The sequence below is a fragment of the Oryzias latipes genome, chromosome 13 (assembly GCF_002234675.1).
Source record: "Oryzias latipes chromosome 13, ASM223467v1".
Taxonomy (NCBI): domain Eukaryota; kingdom Metazoa; phylum Chordata; class Actinopteri; order Beloniformes; family Adrianichthyidae; genus Oryzias; species Oryzias latipes.
This window is the reverse complement of record NC_019871.2, coordinates 2,551,639-2,571,284: the sequence shown is the minus strand read 5'-3', so window position 1 is coordinate 2,571,284 and position 19,646 is coordinate 2,551,639. Positions and strand designations below refer to the sequence as shown.

General features: G+C 40.4%; 2 non-coding genes across 2 annotated transcripts; both read left to right on the top strand.

Annotated features, from left to right (window-relative positions):
• The first annotated feature begins 3,201 nt into the window (after window positions 1-3,201).
• On the top strand, window positions 3,202-3,392 carry LOC111948534. The gene has a single exon (XR_002874547.1). It is a non-coding gene; the product is annotated as a U2 spliceosomal RNA (small nuclear RNA).
• A 5,150-nt stretch (window positions 3,393-8,542) lies between these two features.
• Window positions 8,543-8,704, top strand: LOC111948523. Its single transcript, XR_002874537.1, has one exon. It is a non-coding gene; the product is annotated as a U1 spliceosomal RNA (small nuclear RNA).
• The last annotated feature ends 10,942 nt before the right edge of the window (window positions 8,705-19,646 follow it).

Here is a 19,646-nt window from a genome sequence, read left to right as displayed (position 1 = left end):
AAAATATGTTTGTTAAACATAGTTGAAAAGAAACACAAACAGCTAATGACAAAGTACAGGAAACAATTTATCGGCCGTACAAAGACTTTTCTGAAGACTTTAGCCAAATTTGACAAACGACAAGATGTGAAAACACGACGTACCTAACGACACTAGCAACGGTATCTAAGGATTTTCCTGATGATGTAGAAAGACGACATGGAAAACAATAATAACAAATATAAATGCAAAGTTTTTATCACAAAACAAACACAAAGTAATAATCAAAGAAGCATGGGCACGCAGAAGATATTGCTTAGTAGTATATAGAAATGAACCAATGTTCAATAAACCCGTTCAGCATACATAGATGGTGGACGCAAAAACACATTTACATAGTTTTGGCACAAACGGAACCTCATAGGAGAAGACTGGGTTGTTGAAAATGAAAAAGCATTTTGGCTGATTGATTTTTATTTATGATCCAATTGATGCAGTTACATTGTGAAAAGGAAAAAGCCTTTCCATTGTAGACTTTTATTTTGAAATATGAGACACAAATCCTTCCATAGGACTTTGTCTAAAATAGATGATGTATTTCTAGCAGGTGGAGTTACATCTGTAATCACTGCAGTTCTCTTTTTAGATCAGAAAAAGCCCGCCCTCTGCCTCCACACTGCGCTCCTGCCAGAGTGCCACCGAGCAATGCTGCTCCTCAGGTACACCTGATGACGGACATGTGGCCCTGTGTGGTGATGGGTTTTTCTGAAATGTCATTTTTAAATATTTCATGTGGTGCTTCTGTGCATGACAGAGTGTTCGAGCTGGAATCATGTGTGGCAGCACTTTGTGGAAACCCTCCAGGCTGTTGCTTCCTCTGAGACCTTCCTAGTAAGCCACAGCCACACCGTTGACCATCAATTCTTGACAAACAGGAGGACTTATGTGTTTGGAATCAGTGTGTGTTTTCTCTTCATTGGTACCAAATGTTAAACTTGATCAATGTCCTAATTGATTGTTTACTGAGAGGTTTTTATTTAGTCCAGCTGGATCTTTTACCTCCTCTATTGCCACCTGGAGGAGCTGGAAGGTTTCCTGCAGCCCGAGTGTTGACCTCTGCACGATGCTTCAGCTGCTCCCCTTGACGAGCAGATCCAGGTCACGAGAAGATCCTCTGCTAGATCTTTTAGATCCTCTTCAGCGTGACACTCGTGGACCTGTCACCAAACCTTCACCATGGTGTTCCCATCTGTTCTGTCCTGCAGAAGTCTTAACAGTGAGTCATCAAAGGATTCTTTTCAAAACCATTCAGATACTGTTTAGCCCCCTCACTCACAGGTAAGAACACCTGGAAACATGGCTTAAAGGGCCTCGCTGAGCTGGGGACAGAACTGCACAATCCCATGCAGGCCAGCGGGCCATTGTGCTGCCCTCTTTGTTTCTGGCTGCCTTTGGATCATGGTGCAAAACACAGAACCTGCAAACCAAATAACTAAAAACTAAATTTAAAAATGAAATGATTTTAGGATGCAGCTGTTTTCAACTGCATTTTTGCACAATTAAAAATGGTTAAAAGCAAAGTAATAAACATTTTTTCCAACAAATAAAAATTGAAATGTTTTTGAAGATGTTTGAACTGGATGTTTTCAAAGAGGTTGAACTTCTGGGAAATAAGCTGCTGTTTGTTGGACAGAATAACAAATGTTTGAACTTTTGACAAATACAAACACTAAAAAACGGCGTCAGGTAAAACAACCAAACTTCATAGAGCAGAAAAGCAGATCCTCATCCATTTATGCATAAATATCAACAGAGAACCCAGTTCTAAACCATAAACTGATGGAACAAACATGAACAACTCTGGAACAGAGGACCAACACATTGAAACATAAAAAGGTTTAAATGGGGTGAAAAGGCTTTTTCAGGGGGCAAACATTTTCTCTTGTTTAAAAAAAAAAGTTCAGCTACCTGTTTGTTTACAATGGTAGTCATCAAAAAAAAATCATAAAATAGTAAAACGTTCAATTCGCCTGCATGTATTTCCACGTGGTTCTTCAAGCAGCTCCTTATAAAGTCTTCTACATGGAAATAGTTTTATGTAAGTATAGTTTTAGTAATTATAGGTAATAATTTGTTACTCTAGAAACGTGTTTAGAGAGCTAAAGTGTGACGCAGCTAATTTGTTTTTTATATATATATTTTCAGACTGATTAAAAAGGTTAAAATCCTTGATGAAAAGGGTTAAAATCAACTGTTTTAAATAAAAAATGTTTTAGCCGAAATCTAGTTTTTGAGACAAAAATACCAGCAGGACATAAAGCAACACTTTTCCAAACTTGAATAGTAATTTTTTGTTAACTGGTAATAGATGAAGCTGGCACCTGTAAGGGCACTTCTCTGCAGTCTGCGCATGTGCGGCTTAATACGCTCGTCTTTTCGAGTCGCGTGGATTTTAACTTTTCGCAGATGTCGACACGGTTAAATGGGTAAAGTACGTCTGTTTTCTTCCAAGCTTTCTTCTAACGTTTCTATTTTGGTGTAAAGCGTATTAATTATGTGAATAAATAAATATGAGATGTTTATAGATTTAACGACGTACAGACGTCTACTAATGGTACTATTTGCTGGTTATTTTGTCAAGTTAAAAGTTATTGTCGAGCTTTGAGTTGTCCTCAACAGTCACACACATTTAAAATTGTAGGTTTTTGTCTTTAAAACAACCCACTTAAATTGGTCTTTTGCGGGTGGATTTCAGACTGACCAGAAAAGAGGCTGTATTTCCACTTGTTTTCGATAGAGGGCGCTGTGGGCTTTACATTTGTTAGGTGTCAGGTCACATCAAAATGACATTATTTTAGTAGCAAGCATCGATTTAATGTTGTTAATTACACAGAAGAGATTCTGTTGATGTGGGAGTCAAATACATGATATGAATATTTATAAAGACGTTCTTAAAATGGTTGTTTTATGTTGATGTTGCTGCTCGTCTTCCAATAGGACTAGATCATACCACATGTCCCGGAAGTAACACGGAGGCTTCTTTATCGTCTTTAGTTTTTCCAAATTTTCATGATTTTCATTTATCTATTCCTGTTATACGATTGATGTTATTCATTGCCATGAGTTATAGAAAGATGGAGTGTTTTTATTTAGTCACTTTAGAACCTTGAGGTAGATTTGTAGAAAGCAGAATCAGGTTCTTTCCTTTGAGTTGTGGTCGGTATCGCTTCTCGGCCTTTTGGCTAAGATCAAGTGTAGTATCTGTTCTTATCAGTTTAATATCTGATACGTCCCCTACCAGGGGACCATATATTAAATTGATTTTTGGAACAGGGAGATGGAATAGGGGCTTGCTCCGTCCACTCCACGCATCGACCTGGTATTGCAGTATCTCTAGGAACGGTGCACCCCCCTTCTCTCTGTGAATGATAAATTCTTAAATTTGAAGTATCAATGTCTAAGAAGATTCTCTGGTTAAGAGTTTTCATTATGATATACTGGAATCAATATATTAGGTTTCACACAGAAATTATAATTATCTATGTGTGTCAGCGTCTTGAGCACCAGTGTTATTGTATGTTTGCTAGATTTAAATGAACACATCCCAGGTGTTCTTCCTTCTTCCCAATAATATCCTGTTGTGTTCTTATAGAATGCTTGAGATTGTGTTCTTTGATGATTTAAAAGTTATAAATTCAGTTCGGTTGCATTATTGGACAATTCAATAGGAAAAGAACTTTCCTATTACATTACAGTGTGTGTGTGGCAGACTTTGATGACATGTTTGAAGATTGCTGACCAAATGGAGAATGCACTCCCTTGTGATTTTCCTTTTCTTCGTCTTTTTTAGGGCACTCGAGCATTGGTGGTTCAGGGGAACAATTCTGGCCTGCCACGCAGGTTCGATTCCCAGCCTTTGCAATGAAGCCTTTTTCTCTTTTCCTCTCAACCCTAAAACGCTCTCAAAAAGTCAAATTTCCATTTTACAAGATGATCAGATAAATTGTCATGCAATTATTACAGAATGACAGAATTCTAATAGAAATCTCAGCATGAAGCCGAGTTGTCTCTGGTGTGATTGGTTCGTGTGTCCAGCTGCTAACAGAAAGATAGGAGCTCAACCAGAGAAGATCTGTTCTAAAATCCTCTCTTCCTTGGATCTGCATTACTTTCTTTTATTCACAGGATTCTTTCAAGCCAATAATTGTATGTTTTTAAGATTTAAGAAGTTCCTAATTATTGTATGAAAAATAAATGCCTCAAAAATATTTATGGGGACCATTTTGTTAATAAAGAGCAATTAAATCTAATGAAGTAGCAACTATTACAATTTAACAAAATGGTGAGGAATGGTAAGGAATTTCAGAACTGCAGTAATTTACACACATCAGAAAAAGTAAGATGCAATCTTTTGAAAACATCTTGCATTTAAAAATGATCAAACTGAATTTGTAATTTAATCTTGTTTGTTTTTCTTCCTCAGATGTTTTAAAAACCCAAGCTTGAGAGTGAAACATCTGATCACTGTCCAGAGGAATCAACGGCCATCCTGATGATGCTGCGCGGTGTGAGTCTCCTGCCATCCATCTAAATTCATCTTTACCTGGTGAGCAGTAGCGGTTCTAGGCACGGGCCGTCCGGGCGGTGGCCTGGGGCGGAAAACTGAAGGGGGGCGGCACCGAGGACAGATCCTCATGGGAGGACAAACCCCTGCATGGGATGTACCACCGGACCATAACTGAAGTGGCTGATATCAAGAAGTCCTACCAATGGCTAGAAAGGGCTGGCCTACAGGACAGCACCGAAGCGCTCATCCTGGCAGCTCAGGAACAAGCCCTGAGCACCAGAGCGATAGAGGCTCAGATCTACCACACCAGACAAGACCCAAGGTGTAGGCTGTGCAAAGAGGCCCCTGAAACAATCCAGCACATAACTGCAGGATGTAAGATGCTGGCAGGTAAAGCATACATGGAGCGCCACAATCAAGTGGCTGGAATAATATACAGGAACATGTGTGCAGAATATGAACTGGAAACCCCAAGGTCAAAATGGGAAACACCTCCGAAGGTGGTAGAGAATGAGAGGGCAAAGATCCTGTGGGACTTCCAGATCCAGACTGATAGGATGGTAATGGCAAACCAACCAGACATTGTAGTGGTGGATAAAGAACAGAGGAAAGCCGTTGTGGTGGATGTGGCAGTGCCAAGCGATGGGAACATCAGGAAGAAGGAACATGAGAAACTGGAGAAATACCAGGGACTCTGAAAAGAACTGGAGAAAGCCTGGAAAGTGAAGGTGACAGTGGTGCCTGTGGTAATTGGAGCACTCGGGGCAGTAACCCCCAAGCTGGAGGAGTGGCTACAACAGATACCTGGAAAGACCTCAGACCTCTCAGTCCAGAAAAGCGCAGTGCTAGGAACAGCTAAGATACTGCGCAGGACCCTCAAGCTCCCAGGCCTCTGGTAGAGGACCCGAGCTTGGAGGAGAAACCACCCGCGGAGGGTGAGAGGGGCGTTTTTTTTTTTTATATATATATATGCATCACAAGGAAAATAGAAATAAGATCAGAAACTCGTGTGTTTACTTTGTTCTTTTTTCCAAGCAGAAACTCTTTCTTTTGCTGATGATGCAGCCGTGTTACTGTTTTGATGGACGTATAATCTTCATACGCCGTCATTTAAATCTCAGACTCCGTCTCACTGAAGTATAGTATGAGGTTCCATTTGTGCCAAAAATATCAAAATGTGTTTTTGCGTCCACTTTTATGTCTTTGGTCCATTGTCTTTGTCTATTGATCGTGTTTTTGCGTCCACTGTCTATGCTTTGGGCTCATTGTCTATGTCTATTGAACAAGTTCATTTTACATTGGTTCATGTCTATGTACTACTAAGCAATATCTTCTGCATGCCCATGATTCTTTGATTATTACTTTGAATTTACTTTGTGATGTATATGCTTGCTCCATGCTTAAACTTTGCATTTGTCTTTGTCATTGTCATTGTCCTTATCCCATGTCGTCTAACTACGGCGTCAGGAAAGTCCTTAGCAACAGTTGCTAGTGTCGTTTGCTACGTCGTTTCACGTGTCGTCAGGAAAATCCTTAGCAACCGTTGCTAGTGTCGTTTGCTACGTCGTCTCACCATGTCGTGTCCTTAGATCTTGTTGTATTTCAAATTTTGCAAAAGTTGTCAGAGAAGTCCTTTGTACGGTTGGTAAATTGTTTCCTGTATTATCACAGAACGAAACATGTTTAAAACATGTTAAAAAAACTTTATTGATAATCCTGCAAACGCGCATTGCCAGAAAGGGGGGGGTGCATGCGTACAACGGTTTCGCGTTCCCGTTTAAAGTTATTTAGTTTTAAGTTATTTAGAATATGGCTTCAATTCAATCTTGTAATGAAACTATTATTTAAAAGTCTTTTGAAAAGTAACTGATCTTTATTCAACATGTTGTTACAAATCTGATGGATAAACGAGGAGCAGAGGCGCCCAAAAGAGCCTTATAGTGGTCCAGAGAGCGCCACCTCATGCTCAAATAAATACATAACAGATTGAAAAGAAAAGATCAAAATCCATTCAAAGATTTTGGGCCGTCTGCTCCTCGTTTATCCACCCGATTTGTGACAGCATGTTTGATAAAGATCAGCTGTTTTTTAAAAGACTTAAATAGTAGTTTCATCTCCAGATTTAATTGAAGATAGACTCTAAATAACTTTAAAAAATTGGCAAGAGAGTCGCTTCGGGAACGAGAAAGCGTTGTATGCATGCGCCACCCCCCCCTTTCTGGCATTGCGCGTTTGAGGGAATATCAATAAAGTTCATCTTAAAAAAGTGTTTGTCATGGTTAACCCTAGCGCCGGCTTAAATAAACATTTCTTTTTTTCATTCCGCGGTAGTACAGGAAACAATTTACCGGCCGTACAAAGGATTTTTTCTGACGACTTTGGCAAAATTTGAAAAACGACAAGATCTATGATCTAACGACAAGACACGGGGAAACGTTGTAGCTAACGACAGTAGCAAACGTCGTAGCTAACGACAGTAGCAACGGTTGCTAAGGAGACGACAGGGTGTATAACAAAGACAAATGCAAAGTTTTACACATAACGCATGAACCAATGTTCAATGAACTCGGTCAGTAGACATAGACAATGGACCAAAGACATAGACAGTGGACACAAAAACAGATTTTTGGCACAAACGGAACCTCATAGTATAGCTCTCTCTTTTTTCTCCACACGTTTCCATGGTGACTCTTGAAATCGGTGATCCATTGAGAATGTCTTTATGTACCTGCTGTGCACGAGCATTAACCCAGGGTTACCAAGTGGAGCGTAATTACGCTAACTCATATCCGGTCTTTGGGAACCGACATACCCAGAGTAAGCAAGTTCAGGCGGATTTCAGCCAGAGTTCAGGCTTAAAGTCAGGTTAGTTTAAACACGCTTCCTGGAATACCCCCCTGAACAGCAGTGAAGTGATTATGAGCGGATTCTGCAGCGGAGGAAAATAATTCTGATACCTGCTTTGCAACGATGTCCAGTGCTTTACAAGTGCTGCATATCGGTACAAGGTGGATAATTACTAACCTACTTTTTAAGCTACTTTTTCTTTAACAGAAAAATATTTTTCAGCTTTGTTTGACTTTGCTTCAGACACTGCAGGCGTTTGTAGATCTAACTAATGATTATACATCCAAAGTAATGATATATTAGAATAGTGAACATGCTAAAAAAGTCAGTCTGAAACTGATCCAGTATTTGCACAGGAACACTACATTTTCATGGTGTTATTGTTTTGTCAAATTTTACTAAAAATTAGTTTGATGACCAGTTTTTACTTCACTGCAATAATTGTAGTTTTTGTTGTCCACTAGAGGACGCCAAGGTGACTGTTTTTTTTTTATTCACAGATCTGCCAAACCAAATGTGCAGATCTGTGAAAGTTCATACATGGTGATGATCCCTGAGGGGATATGGCGAAAGGATAAATATTTAGGTAACTCACCAGACTCAAGATGTTGGAAAAACTTGGTTTTGTTTTGAGCTTTGATGATAAAACTGTTTACATTTGTAGTTCACATTCCAGACCAGTAGGGGGCAGCAGCAGAGCTCTGATGTTCCAGTCAGCAGGACACAAAAGAAGAGGAAGTTGTTTAGCGTTAGCAGGGAAAAACGTCTGTTTTGTATGTTTTCATTGATTTTAGTAGCATTTTTGTTGTTCATATGATTCAAACAGTCTGGGGTTTTTTCAATCACCCCATTTTCTGTTTTTTTTAACTCTCTGAAAATCGCCTAAATGAGAATAAATGAATGGAACTTTGTGGTCATCAGTTAGCTTACATGGTTCAGACACAGCAGTGCATCATGGGAATCGTTATTCCAAGGCTCAATCAGTGTTAAATACGTTAGTGTTTGTGTACAGATGTGTTTGTGTAGCACAGTGTTGAATGTGAGTCATGCAGTGTGTGGTTGTTTGTGTGTGTGTGTGAAGTTTGTAATGACCTTAAAGCTGCACAGTGTGTGTGTGAAAGTGGTGTGTGAGTGTGACATGAACAACTCATACTTACCTGGCAGGGAGATACCATGATCATGAAGGTGGTTCACCCAAGGTGAGCTCAGCCATTGCACTGAGGCTGTGCTGACCTTTGCGAATTCCCCAAATGTGGGAATCTCGACTGCATAATTTCTGGTAGTGGGGGACTGCGTCCGCGCTCTCCCCTGATTATGTGTTCAAAGAAAAACTATACAGTAAAGTGTTGCTGAAACTGCATGAATGACCAGGATGACCTCTTATCTTTGGGTCCTGATGAGAAAAGTCAATGAGTTAGATTCATGCAATTATTCAGTCCTATTAAGAATCTGACCTTGAATTAGTACTGAGTGACAGATTGATGTCATTGCAATGTATTTTCCTGGTTTAGTATCAGCTGATAACTATGGTATATCAAGGTATAATTCAATTAACTGCATTTATCAAACCTGAAATCTCTGTGGCTCCTAAGAGAAATGTGTAATCATCAGCAGTTGTTTTAGTTTGGAAGAATTTCTCTAGCATAATTAGAAATAAGTCAATACCAGGAATGCTTTTGCATTTTCAAAATGAACCTGTATTTCTTGACTCAAAATGAAACTAAAAAATCAGTCAAACCGCTTTTCTTCAACACGGCTCATCCTGCCACTTAACCAAAATGATAAAGAAGATATTTGGCATAGGGTTGGGCGATGTCCCTTAAATTGCCGTTGACGATGTTTGCTGTCAAACCATCGGGATGGACGATGACATCGTTGGGGGGGATTTTACATTTTTCGTTCTTATATAACTGCTATTCGTTTTTTTTTGCTTTTTTCATTTTTATTTTCCAACTAATGACTAATCCGCGATGATCCAGTATAAACTGAGGGAAGTGACTTTAACAAAAAAAGTAACAAACAAAATAGAAAAGAAGTAGTCCGCTCCCGTGGACCGGCCGGAGCGTGGACTTACAGCTTTGTGTTTGAGGGAAGGGGGGGGGGTGCTTTGTTACATGAGCGCTATGTGTGGGAGATTTAAGACTGCGATCCGTCCCGCAGCTCTAGGGGTACAAGCAACCTGAACTCAGAACCGGGTCTAAAAGTGTGTGTCTGAGCACAGCTCGGATCGTCGGCACACACAGCGGTTTGAGCTTCAAAGCAGAAATGTCGCTCAGTCCTTAGGAAAACATTCAAACAATCACGCGGATTTGTGTTTCCAGTCGTGTCCCGACTAAATAAAGGCTGATGTTATTCTTACATGTTTACGTGCAGCCAGCAAGCAGCACCTTCTTCCACTTTCGGCTTCTCCCATCAGGGGTTGCCACAGCGAACGAGTCGCATGGTAAATTTGGCAATGTTTTACGCCGGATGCCCTTCCTGACGCAACCTTCTCAAACCGGGCTTGGAACCGGCAGAGGTAGAGAAGGGAACAGGGAGAGCCTGGAGTCGAACCCGGTTTCACGGACGGAAGGCGCCGCAAACCAGCACGAGCTAAACCGGCTCCAGCAAGCAGCACCACCCAAAGCTAATGTGTTAGCCCGTGTTAGCATAACTGCTAATCATGGCTTCGTTCAGAAAAAGCACTGACCACACGAATTAAAATTCAAATGATGAGCGAACAGGTGTTTCATAATAACCGTAACATTATTAAAAGCACGTTTAGAAGATCATCTCGTATTTTACCGAGCTGACATGTCAATGTATATAGCCGCTCGGCGCTGTTAACATTGTTTTGTATTGAATTGTTACATTCAATAAAGTTTGAAAAAAAAAAGCCGCTCGGCGGAATTTATATCCTTCCCGTTTCAAACCCTACTGCGCATGTGCGAATGATTTTATTCCGACGGAAAGTGTGACCTTACGTGAACGTTTTTATATTCTGAAAACATTTTTCTGGGCCCATGTACACGGTTGGATTCTAATCCGACCATTGATCCCATCAAGATATTTTGTACATGTAACCGCGGCTTATGGTGTCGACGCGCAAGCGTGCGGGGGCGTGGCATCACGATTGTGGTCTCTCCATCGGGATGTCAGTCACCCATCACGATGGACGATGATATCGTCCATCGGCACAACCCTAATTTGGCATTTCATTTTCAAAAAGTTCTATAGACAATGTGTAGCAAAATTCAATTTGGAATGTCTAATTTAACAATTAAAATTGATTAACAGAATGCCTATTTCATTTTCACAATGTAACTGCATCAAATGACTCAAAAACAAAATAAAATGTAATCCACCAAAATGCTTTTCATTTTCTACTTAAAAACACTTATTCTGTGACATAATTACAGCGACAATGCTAAGAGGGGATCGCATTTTCACCTTTTTTGTGCAAAGAAATGATTTCCTTTCTCAGATTTTGTGACATTTCTTTCCCATGAGGAGCCATTGCTGACAGCAGAAATGGGAGGATCTTTTCGTTGTTATGAAATGCCCTTTTATGGTCACTGTGTGCTGGACACCTCTCATAATGATTCATTAGACCAGTTGTTTTTCAACCAGTGTGCCGCGGCACACTAGTGTCGTGGGAGATGGTCAAGTGTGCCGTGAGAAATTGCCTCATTAACTGATTAAAGCAATTACCATCTCAGGAAATCAGCTCTTTGTTCATCCAAACAGCCCTGATAAAACACTGAGAAGTTAAGAATATGAAATGTCATAAAATTATTTTTCTTTGTGTTTATACTGATTCTATTAAAGACATTTTGATAAGAATAACGGGATACCCGATTTAGCTGCAGCTATAACTGTGTAAGGAAAAGTCCCGCCCCTTTAACTGTCTCCACCAATCATTCTTGAAGGCTTAATCACATGTCTCAGTCTGACCAATCAGTAGTGGTTAAAGTATTCACTTCCTTGTTTTCGATTTAGGCAAAAGTCTCTCTGTTCTAACAAAAATACCAGCTAAAGCTCGTCTTTAGCGGTGTAGCTTTCCACAGAATCTGGTATCAGACTGTGGAACAAGTGAACAAAACCATGAAGCTCAAAGACGCTGTCTTTCTGCTGTCGGCGGATTACGGCACTCATCTCCCATGATGCAGTAAAGTCACTGTCTTAGCGCACAATGAGTCTCTCTCTTAACGTTTCTTAAAACAACGAACACACATCAAACAGTTTTGAATCTTTTGACTTAATTTTTATAACATCTTTAGAAAAAAACAGCTTCAGCTTCCAGCGTTTTCTGCAACAATCATCACAAAATGCATTGAGGCGCTGTAGATCACACAGACTGAGCTTTTTCTTTTTTTTTTTAATTTATCTATTTTTTTGGATGTTGGTGTGCCGCGGGATTTTTGTCAAGGTTAAGTGTGCCGTGGCTCAAAAAGGTGTAAAACCACTGCATTAGATCACTGTGGTTGAATGCTGTTGAGTAGAATTTGTAGTCTTAAGTTTGGCTTTTCTCTGGTGTCACTATGACTGGGGTGAACTCAGTTTTTGTAACATGGGCTTGAATTTGTTAGGAAAATATCTTTTTTGTGTGCAAATTATCATATCTTGTTTGCAATCAGTGACAGACCCTTACGGTGTATTTTGTAGTCTAGTATTTCACAGAAAATGATGATTCTGAAAGGACACTAAAGTTTTCTGACAAATGTAGTGGGGTGTATCATTTATGCTGAGCACTGTATATAGTTGGAAGATATCTTCACCCAATTTGCCAAAATAATGCTGATGCGTGTGCTGGTTTTTGATGACCGAACAACCGTATCGTGCTTCAACTGCTAACCGCCAGAAGGTTGTAAAACTTTATGGAAAGTACCTTTTGAAGTTTACCTTTCACATCCCAGTCATCCACTTCCTCCAAGGTGACATCAGATGTTTCTTGACATGATATTTCTGAATATAACCTTTCTGAAGAAAATTGATGGCTTGATGCCTCCATGAGTGAGGGCAAGAGCATCATTTGCCCCAGAAGCCAGAGCTGAAAGACAAATGTGTGAAGAAAAAAGTATGAATTGAAATGTTCCAAAGGTCATGTAGTGAGCTTTTACTGGTTCAAACCACAGAAATGACTTCATCCAGCTGCATTCTTTTGTTAGTAAATAAATGGATTATTATAGTGATTGAAATGTTAATTTTCCAGCAAAGACTTAACCAGCCAACCAGCATTGACATTTTCGCTGCCACTGAAAAACATACTGTCTTTTGAAAAATTCCCTGGTTGGCCCTCCATCATCAACAGCAGCCTCTGATGGTCCAACGCCGTCAATGAAAACAATGTTAATCCCATGGCGAGGATTAAAGCGCTGTCTCCGAAAAAACGAATCGGTTGTCATATTTATGCAGTTCTGAGGGTGTTTGAATCTGCTAGGGCAAATCACAAACTGCGCTCTGAATTCTGACACATTCCTTGCGAGAAACTTGTGTCAAAACTGATTTGTGTCCGATAAATGAAGTAAGGGGAGGTAGGTTAGAGGAGGTGGAGTCAACCAATCAGAGTGCAGGACTCTGAGTACTTGGTAAAGTCACAAAGTCTTCACAGATTTGGACTTCCTGCTTCAATAACTTCTGATAAACGTTCAAATGTGACAGAGTATCTCAATCATTTCTCATCATTTCCTGTGGTCCTAAAGTTCCCCTCAAGCACCACGTCCGCGTCTGACAAGGACCTCAAGTAGGAAAGTAAATGTTTTATTACGTCAAATTTGGTAGAAAAGTTCAATTGTGAAACATTACCAATGTGCAAATCAAACACACTCTTAGCTTTTGGGTCGTTTATGGCCACAACACTTACTTGTTCCTTTTCTGAGATGTATTTCAGAACCTCTTCATCTGCATGCTGGTGATGTGGGTCAGCGGTGTGTTCAACCATCTCCTCACAGAGCTGTTTGCTTTCTGTGTATCTCCCTCTCCTTCATGCTAAATGTCTCTGGCCTGTCCTTTTGTGCTGCATACTGCCAGTAGAGTTCCCTCATCTCCTGGAAGGTGTGGTCTTCCAATCCTTTCTGGCCATGGATGCTCCTGTCAATGTTGGCCTCAAGGAGAATGGAGACTTGATTTTTGGGTAAAATAGAGCTAAAGGCTGGACAAATAAAGTAAGAAATTGCTCTACATTCTACTGGCAGCTATTAAGAAAACAATAATCAGAAAATGGCTTAAACCTGAACAACCAACGACTGGCTTGACGGTATACAAAGAATAAATACAAATTTAACTGATGTTTTTTACACTACTTGGTCTAAATGACAGAATAAGTAAAGCCTATAAGATGAGACTTTATGTAAAGTGTCACTGAAATGTCATATATGTTTTGAACAATTCCTGCTCTTTCACATGTTTGTTCTATTTTCCTTAAAGACTGAGAAAGCAAGATCATTGCAGTCTATCAATGTACAATTTTTCATGTGCTTTTTCAATAAAAAAAAGGATTAAAAGCAGATTTTTAAAAGAGCAACAATCAGACAAATGTGCACGGATCAAAGGAAAGATGGGAAGGAATCCAGAGGCTTGTGGTGTAAAGTTGGGTTCAGTACAGTGACAGCTTTTGGGAAGAAACTGTCTCTAGGTCCCAAAACACCACAGCTCTGGGGGAGGATCTGCATGGATGAATGGACCAAACCTGTTGAAGAACTTCAGGAGACCTTTGACCTTTGTCATGGAAACATTACAAAGTATTGAGTGAACTTTAGTGCCCAGTTTTAAAAATAAAGAATTTCAAAAAGAGATTTACTGGATTCTGTCTTTACATTCCGTCTCTCAGTTGAAGTGTTTTTGTGGTAAACATTACAGACGAGAAGAACTAATAGCAGGACACCCCCCAAACAGATCAAGAGGAAGATCCACGAGTACAAACGCTGTCGCCTGCAGCTCTTAAGATTTTTTCTGTCTGCTGCTTGGTACCAAGTGACACGTGGACCGGTAATGGACCGCGCACTGACTTTGTCAGGTCGCTCCACCACCTCAGCCTGTCTGTATTGGAGTGTAGGATGAGGTAGTCTCCACCTACAAATACCTGGATCTGCAGCTGGACACAAGTTGGACAGGTGTATAAGCAGACTCTATTGTTGGTGCGAGTCTGGACTCTGGAGACAATGGTGGAGGCAAGACCTAAGTCCCGCCTCAGAGCAGTGATGAGGAGCATGAACCACCCTCTGTCCGTACTCCATGGATGAGGTGTGGAGAAGCAGCAAAAGATGTGGGTCAAACGCTGATTCAGCAAAAGCTTTGGGTCAAATGCTGAGTCAGCAAAATCTCGGGCTTGTTCAGCTGCTGCAGGTTTTCCTTCTGGGACCAAACCTCAGTGTTTCATCCTCCCAGTAATGACTAAAGCAGAAGGAAAACGTTTTCTAGAAGCCTCCAAACGTTTTATGAGCTTCTCAAAGGACTGATGGGAGGTTTCAGGTCTTCCTCCCCCCAAACCAACCCAGAAACGGCCCGTTTTGAAAACAATCAATCTTCTGACGAATTTGAGATGAAATAGAGGAACTCCTTGAACCCCCCCCACACAGCAGCGGAGGCCCTTTGCCGAGTCCGCGCTTCCCTCTTCGGCTAAATTCGGGTTCCTCGTTCGTGTCTTCGCTGTTCGCCGCTCGCGAGCCTCGTAATGTGTGACGTTTCACCTGCATTGCTTTGATGGGGCTGACCCCGCCACAATAAGAGCAGCAACCATAGCAACATGAGAACCAAAAGATCACACAAAAAACACCTGACCCGCCGCTTGTCCTAAAGTGGCGGGGTTAAAACACTCCCCGTCATTATTCTCCACGTGAAGAAAAGCTTCAGTCTGTAGTAAAGGTCAATGATAACACTCATCGCTCTCCCTGTCACGTGACTGCCGCTTTGCGGAAAAACGTTTTTTTTATCATTACCTCATCCCACACACGAAACAAAGACGTCATTCTTGTGACCGATGTCACAGATTATGTAATTGACGTCAAATTTAAAGTCAATTCACGTCAATTGACTCATTGGAAGTCATTGCTAAGTCCTTTATAGACCCCAGGCATCAAAGATAGTCCATCTGACAAAGCAGAGCCCAACTTTATTGCAATGACACTCCAAAGCCGAACTTCTCCAGAGTACATAAACCAGTAGAAAGGTTAAAAAAACTTAAAAGAACATCAATTTCAAATGGATCACAGACAGTGGGAAGAAGAAATGCAGAAAGTTTCTACAAACACCACAAGCCCCAAAGAGAAATCTCTCCTCCATCCAAACGCGGAGACTACAAAAGATGATCCTGGAAAATAAACGGCTGAAATTTGAGATTAGTGGTTGAGACAAGAAAACTGTCTTTGAAAGAAGAAGTGCAGAACCTTCATAAGGAGCGGCCCAGGAGGAACTCTGGAAATCAATACAGAATGCCTCTGAGCTGCAGACTTTACAGCAGCAAACTGCAGCTCTCAAAAGGGATTTAAGGAACTGAAAACGGCGCCTCAGAAATTGGATGAAATGAGACAAAATTATCCCTTAATGTTGGAAGAAATCTATCGTTTAGAAGACCTCAAACGTGAATTGCAAAAGGAATTTCAATCCTGCAAAACCAATCAGGAAACTTAGAAGCGTGACGCCTCTGTACGAAGACCAAACGTGCCGGCTGAATTTACTGAGAAAGGAAGCAGAGAGCCTTCAACAAACTAAGAAAGCTTTAACCGATTCACTTCAACATCTCAAAGATCTGGATTCTGAATGTGACCTGATCCAAGCAGAAACACAGCAAATTGAGGAAAGAAATGCAGAACTCTCCCTGGAAGTTAAACATCTGCAGGAGGAAATCCAAGGCTTTGGTGACCTCCAGGACCTCCAGGAGAAACTCTGTGCTGTGAAGGAGGCATACCGAAATACAAAGAAAAACAGCTTCTTCTTTAAAGACAAAAAGAAAGAACTCAGGTCTGAGCTCCACCATTTACAGCAGCAAAATACAGTTATTGAGCAGCAGATTGAAAAACTGGACAAAAACATGGAAAAAATGAGAAAATCAAGAAAATTACGGCAAACTGTTAAAAAAGAAGCTCCTCTATAAGGAGCAAAAAGAAAGTCTTGAAGGTCAGATCTCAGATTTGAGAGTTCAGGAAGATGATGCGAAACAGCTTCTCAGTCTGTATGACCAAGAGACGGCAAAGGCAGATTTACTGCAAGAGGAAATGAGGAGACTCCAAGAAAAAAAGGCAGATTTGATTTACTCTCTTCAAAGTCTAAGAAATCTGGAATGTGACTTCAACAACATCAAAGCAGAAAATGAAGATCAAAGAAAACCAATGCAGATCTCTTCTTGGAAGTTACACAACTGCAGGAGGAAATTCAAGACTTTGACAACGTGCAGGAGGAACCTTCTACTCCAAAGAACGGACCAATCATTCTGCCTTCAGTGTCCATAAACAATTCAGATGATGAAATAGTGTCTGAACCCACAGAAAAAACAGTCCCCCCCGAAGATCTCAGATCTTGTGCAAAATCCTCTCATTCTTCCTTTATAGTGGATCATGAGAACGATAGCCTTGATGGATACATGGGCACTTCAGACCAAGAAGAAGACTGGAATCCCAATGACAGAACTGAAAATCCCAGATCTTCTGTAAACTCCCCCCATTCTTCCTTTATAGTGGATCATGAGAGCAATAGCCTTGATGGATACATGGGCACTTCAGACCAAGAAGAAGACTGGAATCCCAATGACGGAACTGAAGATCCCAGATCTTCTGTAAACTCCCCCCATTCTTCCTTTATAGTGGACCATGAGAGCAATAGCCTTGATGGATACATGGGCACTTCAGACCAAGAAGAAGACTGGAATCCCAATGATGAAACTGAAGGTCCCAGATCTTCTGGAAACTCCCCCCATTCTTCCTTTATAGTGGATCATGAGAGCAATAGCCTTGATGGATACATGGCACTTCAGACCAAGAAGAAGACTGGAATCCCAATGATGAAAACTGAAGATCCCAGATCTGTAAACTCCCCCCATTCCACCTTTCAAGAGGATCATGAGAACAATGGCCTTGATGAATACATGGGCACTTCAGCCCAAGACGAACATTGGGAACCCAATGGAAGAAGACTGTCCAAAGAACAGATTGAGGCTTTTGAAAATCCAGCTTGTTCTTCCTTTGAGAAGATAGATGAGAACGTAGGTTGCTGCGACTTTCAAGAGGCCGTAGACAATAAAGAGGAGACCGAACCGAGGAAAGAAACAGCATCCATGGAAGTTAAGCACGAGGTTCTCGGTTTAAAAGAAGACTTTAAGGTCACTTCAGATGATGAAGATGAGACCAAAGCTGAAAAGGAAGAGGTAGCCATCAAAGATACCAACATTTTTACATTCCAGGGCCTTTGGGCTCCAAAGAGAGGATCTTCCCTTCTTGCTCCAATATCCAACACGGCCACCAAAAAAACCAAACGAAAGAAGGAAAAAGTATCCAAGAAAAAGAACAAGACTTCTTAGAAGCTTCTTATTCTTTGTCTGAGACAGAGGTTTACAGATTAAATGAACAGGCCCAGGATAAAATTATTTGATATTTAATTTTTGTAATGACTTATAGTTATTTATATCTGTCTGTTAAGTTTATTTATTCATCTCTGTATACATGTCTAGGGTTAGGGTTATGTGGGCAAACACAGGTGGGGCCCACATCTTCTGCCCCCTTTTTAACCATCTGAGGCCCACTTGGCCTTGCAAGCTGAGTTGTGTGTTTGATAAATGTAGTTTGAACATTTTTTAGTTAGTTAGTTTTAATCACCCTACAGACAGAAATGCAGACTTTTTTGTGTTGTTCATACACAAAGTTGTAATCCCTTTCTTATTCTCCTTCTCTTTCCTGAAACTGTTTTTGTATGCTCTGTAGGAGTATATTTCTTTAGCTTTAGAAATTTATTATTTATAATTTATTATTTATTCTATTTTACTATTACTATTTTATTACTATTACTATTTTACTATTTTACTACTAATTTTTTTATTTTATGTTATTTAATTTATTTTGTTGTGAATTTTGAAAGTAAAGAAACTGGTCTATAGTTAGTGAACATTTGGTCAGAAACTAAAAAAAACGGGCGGCACGCTGATGTGTTGGTCAACTGTTTCCTCACATTCTCGTTCTTGTGTGGGTTTTCTCTGAGAGCTTCAGTTCCCCCCACCTGATCCAAAACTCAAGTTAGATTTTTCTTTAGGATTTTTAACTGAAACTGCAAAAGCAATGACCGGACTGTAGTCTCTAAAAGCTTTTCCGTCGTTGGTTATTAGATGAACCGCTGTATTTGGTAGTTTGTGGTCGTCTTCAGATTTGGGGACAGTTTACAATAATTTCAGAATTACCAGTAACATTGTTTTTAAACCACACATTGATCACAGCCCACTTTCTTTTAGAGCCCTATACCAATTCTGGTCATGTCAGAGTGTGTCACAAATTAAAATCTGAGAAGACCAATAACTCAATCCAAAATGTAATGTAAAGTAATCCAAAAGTAAATGTAAAGTACTTCCAATCGTTATAGTTCTGTTCATTTTAAACACCTGACTTAACAAATCATCTCAACTGTTCTTAAAAACGGCTAATGAAAGTGACCAACAGACAGTCGGGTTGGAACAGAAAACAATTACCAGTAGAACATATTTCAATTCCAGTCATGAGTCGATGCATCAGTTACAGCTACCAACCAAAGTACAGACAGAAAAATGTTTGGTAGTGCTGAGCCAAAGTTTCTGCAGCTCAGAAATAAACGCAGACTCAGTAGATCAGAGTGACTGGTTCAAATCTAAACAATTAGCTTCCACACAACCTCAGACGGTTTCACTTTAATGGAGCAGTTGAGAAAAAACATAAACATGTGAAATAACATTTTCTGTACTTAACTTAGAAATAATTCCTAAAATGTTTAAAGTCAAACATTGGTCATTCATAGCCGTTCATAGTAATGCAACCACAGGGGGGCAAAAATCAATGCTTTCATGTGCCGGTCCCAATTCCGGATTAATGCAGAGGGTTTTTTCTGACATCAAAGCAACGCCAAATCCAATCTGTCAACCGCCAACAGAACTTTCCCATCGAATGACATGACTCAGATTAAACCTCTAATAGCAGGGCTTTGGCTCCAGTGTTGACGTTCTTTGAATTCACTTGAGTCGGCTAATCAGCAACAGCAGCTGGTCAGGGAGAGTTGGAAAACAGGCGGGATTGTGGCTCTGGAGGACCAGGGGTGGCCAGCCCTG